The sequence below is a fragment of the Taudactylus pleione genome, unplaced genomic scaffold, assembly GCF_031769625.1.
Source record: "Taudactylus pleione unplaced genomic scaffold, aTauple2 ptg000017l, whole genome shotgun sequence".
Lineage (NCBI taxonomy): Eukaryota > Metazoa > Chordata > Amphibia > Anura > Myobatrachidae > Taudactylus > Taudactylus pleione.
In genome coordinates, this window is record NW_028284419.1 from 10,406,017 (window position 1) to 10,412,016 (window position 6,000).

A 6,000-nucleotide genomic window follows, 5' to 3' on the forward strand; every position below is an offset into this window, starting at 1 on the left:
GAGATCTTGGTATCACTAATCTCAGGTGTTAATCTCAGGTTAAGAATATTGGAGTTTAGTAACTGGATGAATTCCAGGAGCAGTTTTTCTTCCCCATCCCATATTATCAAAATATCATTGATTATTAAACCTATAAGGAAAATTCAGACATCAGAAAACCTGCAAATTTCTAATGCATATAGATGCTTCTGCGATGTGTTTTCTGAAATGAAAGCTAATATCTTACCTCCACACCGGGACTAGGACTGTTCAGTCAATCTGGTACCAGGCAAATCCCCTCCTCGAGGTCGTATCTACCCGCTATCATTACCTGAAACCAAAGCCATGCCACAGTTTATCCAGGAGAACCTGAGTAAGGAGTTCATCTGCCCATACATGTCTCCTGCCGGTGCTGGATTTTTTTTGTGTCCAAGAAGGATGGGGGTTCCAACCATGTATTGATTATAGAGGGTTGAATGATATCACCATAAAGAATCGATACCCATTACCATTTACCACAGAATTGTTCGGCCGAGTCAAGGGTGCCACTATCTTCTCAAAGCTTGATTTACATGGGGCCTACAATCTCATCAGGATCTGATCCAGTGACAAATGGAAAACTGCCTTCAATACCCGAGATGGGCATTTCGAATACCTGGTGATGCCTTTCGGACTCTGTAATGCCCCCACAGTTTTCCAAAACTTTGTGAATGCGATATTCAGAGATCTGCTTTATGTTTCTGTGGTGGTATATTTGGACGATATCTTAATTTTCTCATCCACTCTCCAAGAACATCAAGCCCACGTCAAAGAAGTCCTGTCACGGCTGAGGGAAAATCATCTATACTGTAAGCTTGAAAAGTGTGTTTTGAAGTCTCTTCCATTCCATTCTTGGGGTATATCATCTCGGGATCTGGATTGGAGATGGATCCAAAAAAGGTTCAAGCAATCCTGGATTGGTCTCACCCCACTTCCTTAAAGGCAGTCCAAAGACTTCTCGGATTTGCAAATTACTATAGATGATTCATTCTCTTCTCTGGTGGCCCCTATCACAGCCTTGACCCATAAAGGTAAACAAAAGAAAGTGTTGTGGCACTCAACCTACATGAAACATGTCTAGTATTTAAGTAATGTTATGAATGTGAATATTATTAAATAGATATGTATATATACCAGCTAGTGGTATGAGGTCAGATAGATATAAAACCGTAGATGACTGGTTTTAAACACACATAAGTAGTAGTAATATGTCAGATGACAAAAAGCAGGTAATAATAACCTTTTATTACAAAGACATGCACTCTATGTTAAGTATAATGTATAGTGATGTAGAAATTGGCCAATACGAATAAAAAATTAAGGTATTTATTAGAACATGCACTAAACCAAAGAGAGCCAGAAAAGATGCACATGCAGAATGGTGCCAGTAACACCCAACTGTGAATGTAGGGCAAACTGATGGATAATTAATGAATACTTAATGAATAATTAGGATCCGGACTGGAAATGTCAATAGTTAAATAAGTGACTTGATGAGTAATGTCCAGAAACACTATAGTATGTGGATAATGAAAATATGATATAAAGTCAATAGCGGCGTCCCGCTGTATTTATATTATTGAGGATGAGATGGTTGACACTGGTGCCCGGGGTGATCTTCTTTGAGTCGAGGAGTACGGTGTAATCTGCTGAGGAGAGGTTGTCTCTCTACAGCGCGTGTGTCATTCACCGGCAGCCCATGCCGGGGTGTGCGCTGTGGTCTAAGGAGGAGACAACACGGCCCCACCACTCGCTAGAGTAGTGTGCCACATGTCCCCTTCTGTGGATGAGGGACTTACCTCTCTACCGTGGAGGGCACCGCTCCTAACCCTGATGGATCTTGTTCCAACGATCGGCAATGCCTGCTTCCTGGGTTGTCCGGGGGTTGATCACGTGACTGAGGTGGTAACAGATAATGATGTTCTGATGGGAAGTGCAGATACTTGAGAATAGTTCCAGATTATGGGCAATGTGCATGCTGGTCTTAGGTCTTTGGTATTGGCAAAAACAGATAAATATAAAACTTGGCATGCAGTGAGCTCCAACGCGTTTCAGCCTTTAAGGCCTGTTTCAAGGAGAAATTGTCATGATTGAATACCTGGGATCTGGATAAGTAGTCTAGGGATGGTTCTAGCATATGGAAGCCCAGCTTTAATGATTGGTGGATCGTACAATCACTCTAGATTGGAGCTAGTTGCTGTCAGTCATCCATTCTGACGGGATGGCAATGTGTATACTTGCATGCTTGACCCGTAAAGGAGCCAGGCTTCCAACTTTAAAAACAATTGTTCATCTCAGCTCCGGTACTAAGGCAGCCAGACACCAACAGGTCTTTCCATCTGGAGATGGATGCCTCTTCTGAGGCAGTGGGAGGTGTCATGTCACAGAGATTCAAAAACAACAGGATCCATCCATGTGGTTTCTTTTCTAAAAAATTTTCCCCAGCAGAAAAAAATTAGGACACTGGGGAACAGGAATTGCTGGTGGTCAAATTAACCCTAAAAGAGTGGCGTTATCTTCTCAAAGGTGCCAAGTACCCTTTCACAGTATATACAGATCATAGAAACCTGTTGTTTCTAAAGCATATACAATGTATCAGTCCTAGATTGGCTCGCTGGGCCATATTCTTTGCCCGCTTCAGCTTCACACTGACTTATCGTTTGGGATCCCTCAATAAAAAGGACCTGTCATGCTCCTTCTCTCCTTACAACAATATGGAAGTCCTCTGAGAAACACCAGTCCTCGACTCCAGAGTCATTGCCAGCATTCAAGTTCAACCTCCTCCTGGTAGAACCTTCATGGCTCCAGAATTGTGAAAACAACTACTGTCCTGGGCTCATGCATCCCACTTCTCAGGCCATACAGGTAACCGCAAGACATTGGAATTTCTGCAGTGCTCTTATTGGTGGCCCGCTATGAAAACAGAGGTGGTTGAGTTCATTGCTTCTTGCACCCAGTGTGTCCAACATAAGACCCCTAGATAAGCTCCTGCTGGAGACCTGGTGCCTCTTCCCATTCCAATCCGTCCATGGACACATCTGTCCATGGATTTTGTGACAGACTTGCCGGGTTCCAATGGATATACCACCATCTGGGTGGTAGTTGACCGTGTTTCCAAGATGGTCCATTATATGCCACTTAAAAAGCTATCTTCCACATCTCATTTGGCTTAACTGTTTGTACTTCACATATTCTTGTTAGGATCTGCGGTTAGCTGATCATCTTGGTAGCAGTTCCCAGTCTTAGCTGCTACTTGAACTTTGCCTTTAGTCCTGTCTGTCTGTGTGCTGATCACATGTGTTCAGTAATTAACTGTCTGCCTGTGTGCAGTATCAACTGCTGTCACCTCCTAAAGTTCTTACCGAGAAGGGGGTGGGGTTCGAGGTGAAACAAATCCTAGACTCCCGTATGCGATATGGACACTTACAATATTTGCTGGACTGGAAGGGGTATGGCCCTGAAGAGCAATGCTGGATCAAAGCTGAGGATGTCCATGCTCCTAGCTCATCCACAAGTTCCATACCTCCAACCCAGAGAAGCCTGGAAAGTGTCCAGAAGCCACCCATAGAGGAGGGGGTACTGTCACGACCAGAGCGTTCTTACCTGCTGGCTCATGGTCTCTGCCTGTGCGAGCGCTCTGGACCGGTGCTGGTTCCTGGAGGTTGGCGGGAGGTGTGCGAGGAGGTCCCGGGGGAACAGGCCATGCTGGTACAGGTAAGATTGGCAGCTGCTCTGCACTGTAGACTGCTGGGCACCACCATCTTGGTTCTGCACATGTGACCTGAATGGGCAATCAGGTTGGAGTTTCTGCATGTGACTCTCAACAGCCTATCTTGCACCTTAAAATGGTACTTAAGGGTGTTCAGCATGCTCTCTAGTTGCCGGTGCAACGAGTACTCAGCCTTGCTGTGAGAGAGTTCTCTGTGCTCCCTAGCCTTGGTATATTGCAGTCTCGGCAGCGTCTCACTTGCTTCCTGTCAGCATTCCAGGTAGTTCCCAGGATTCCTGCACCTATCAGCTATACCCCACATCTCACCCTCCACTGGTAACTGACCAGCCAGACGCACTCAGAACCCACCGCAGTTTACAGACCTCTGATCCTCAGCATACCTCTATTAGACTTTGTTTTTCTGTCAGTTCATTACCAGGCACCTGTTTCTCTGCCTCACAGCAATTGGATTCATTTCATTACCAGACACCTGTTCCTCTGTTTTTCATCAATTGGATTTGTTTATTATCAGGCACTTGTTTCTCAGTTCCACAACAATTGGACTTTATTTCTCTGCAAGACATTTATCCTCAGTTCACCTTTGGACTTTTGTTACAGTACTTACAGTATATAGTTGTTTTATCCCATAAATCCAAATACTCCCATTAAACCAGCTGCCTTTCAGTTTAACCAGACCATCCCTGCCTTGACTCCTGATTCCATCCCATGTCCTGACAGTTACAATATGAACATAGAAAAAATAAGAACAGCTATGAAATAGCGTTTGTTACACAATATAATAGCCAACACCATATTTTTGAAACAATACTAAAAAAATATTGGCATATTTTACAGTTAGATAAACAAATACAACCGATCATTCAGGAAAAACCACACATTATATACAAGATAGAACAGAATTTAAAACAAGGACCAGTGAAAAACTACATCAAAGAAGAAAAAAGGAATGGAGACACAAAAAAGAAAGGAAACTTTTTCTGTTTAAACTGTCTGGCATGCAAAACTACAAAGAAAACTACTACAGAACCAACAACAGAAATAAAAGATACAATTTCATGCGAGACAGAAGGATTAATTTATTTATTGGAGTGCCCATGTGGCTATCAGTACATACGGCAAGCATAAATAAAACTAAAAACAAGGATTACAGAACATATCTTTAACATCAAGAAAGGATTACAGACCCATAGGGCCAAATGCAATAGGATGAGAGTTTAGAAAATGTGAGAGTTTAGTGTAAACTCTGACACTTTTTAAGCTCGGCCAATGTAATAGAGTCTGAGAACATGCAAACTTGCATGTTTTTCAGACTCCAAAAACTCTCACGCTGTAAGCTCTCAACCAGATGTTTTCCCATTTTGAAGATAAAACTCGACCCAGGTGAGAGTTTACTGCTAAACTGCTAAACTCTCACGTTTTCTAAACTTTAACCCTAATACATTTGGGCCATAGTATCTCAAAACACTTCATGGATCATCACAAAAAAGATTCCATTGAATTAAAATATATGCAAATCCAAAAAGTACCTAAAAATTGGAGAGGATGGGACCTTTCCCAAGAATTAAAAAAGAAAGAGCCCAAATGGATCTATTTCATGCAAACTTTACAACCCGAGGGGTTAAATATAGACATAGAATTCAATGCTTTCTTACTTAATTAAACAGTCAAATAAACTTCTTTCTTCATTATTTTATTTAACGAACATACCCCTTAGATTCTATATTATTTTTATTACACATTTTACCTACATATTTCATCGACATTTAGAAGTGCAATACCTTTTATTATTATTATCTAACAATAAATGGCAACTGCTGGTCTAAACAAACATGACAGCCACCAGTTTTTAATCTCAATTAGATCAGTTTAATAATTTCCATTTTTGAATTAATTAAATAAAGTTTTTCACAATAAAAGGAGACCTTTAGATCCCACCCGTTATCCTTGAATGTATTCCAGCACAAGGAGCTTCACCACAACACTGCGCTGTCAAGCGGGCGGTGAAGACAGCCATGAAAGGAACTAGCCGGCAGCTGCAAAATGCTACGGAGAAGGTAGGCAGAAATAGGGCTAGCTAGCTCCAGACTGCAGCCATCTGAGCGCGGCTATTTGCCGGTAACATTGGAACCTGCCTGTCTCCCAGTACGGACTATGCACTTTTAACCAAAAAAGAGTTTTATAAACATTATGACATTAACACAATTTTATTTTACAGGTAATGCACACTAAATATAAGTTTTAAACTATTACAA